This window comes from Crocodylus siamensis, chromosome 1, assembly GCF_052110815.1.
Source record: "Crocodylus siamensis isolate JL-2025a chromosome 1, ASM5211081v1, whole genome shotgun sequence".
NCBI classification, from domain to species: domain Eukaryota; kingdom Metazoa; phylum Chordata; order Crocodylia; family Crocodylidae; genus Crocodylus; species Crocodylus siamensis.
The window spans coordinates 149,131,685-149,132,720 of record NC_143395.1 but is presented as its reverse complement, the minus strand read 5'-3'; the positions used below and the strand labels follow the sequence as shown (position 1 = coordinate 149,132,720).

The 1,036-nt window shown below is 58.0% G+C and overlaps 1 non-coding gene across 1 annotated transcript; it reads right to left on the bottom strand.

Moving 5' to 3' along the window:
- Positions 1 to 308: 308 nt before the first annotated feature.
- On the bottom strand, positions 309 to 461 carry LOC149873463 (5.8S ribosomal RNA). Its single transcript, XR_016440077.1, has one exon. It is a non-coding gene; the product is annotated as a 5.8S ribosomal RNA (ribosomal RNA).
- Between the last annotated feature and the right edge of the window lie 575 nt (positions 462 to 1,036).

Here is a 1,036-nt window from a genome sequence, read left to right as displayed (position 1 = left end):
GCTCCTCAGTTTTAAGTGCCTCAATTGTCAACAATGCAGGTACTTTTTGGATCTCACCTTAAGATTGGACCTAATATTGGAGTTCAGTACGAGTGGTGAAGTGATGTGTATTTAAATGACAAATCTAGATCTGAGTATCTATCTATCTATCTATCTTTAGGCTGATTTTTGGGGGGGGTTGGCTAAAGTAGAATTATTTGTGCATTATTCAACAGAGTGGCTGTGGAATTACAGATTTTTGCTATAAATTTCTTTATGTCTGAGCATGTCTGGCCCCACATGCACCGCGCGGACGATTGATCATCAAGCGACGCTCAGACAGGTGTAGCCCCAGGAGGAACCCAGGGCCGCAAGTGCATTCGAAGTGTCGATGATCAGTGTGTCCTGCAATTCACATTAATTCTCGCAGTTAGCTGAGTTCTTCATCGACGCACAAGCCGAGTGATCCACCGCTAAGAGTTGTCAAGTTTGTATTTCCACAGGCCTCTTTCCATGGTATGCCACCTCGCCCCAGGGCAGAAGCCAAGCCAGGGGGAAGAGGGGACTCCTGGGTCCTCATGAGGTCGGGACGGGGGTCCCCCCAAGCCGGCCTTCCTCCCCTGCCGCAGCGTGCCCCTCCTCTGCAAGGGGGGCTCGCTGGGGGGGAGAGGTGTTCCTGCCCAGCCCAGGGGCCCCACTGTCCCTCGGCGGGAGCCCTACCAATCCAATGAACACAAGAGAGGCTTAACAACTGGCAGGGAGGGCCGTGGCCAAGGAGGCGAGCCCTCCACTGCGGGGTCGGTCCAGGTGCTTGGCTCAGGGGGGCCGCGGCCGGCCGTGCCGCGGGCTGGGGTGGCTCCGCAGTGCTCCTGCGCCCGCGCCTGGGACCACGCACCTCTTCTGCTCCCCTTGGCTGGCCCTCACCCCACCCGAGGGTGCGGTGGGGGTGACGGCGATAGGACAGGGGGTTTGGAGGGATAGGCCAGGCAACAAGATGACAGAGGCGAGGGAGCCGCAGCCTGCAGGCAATGGCCTTCCGGGCCCCTCTGCGGAGAGG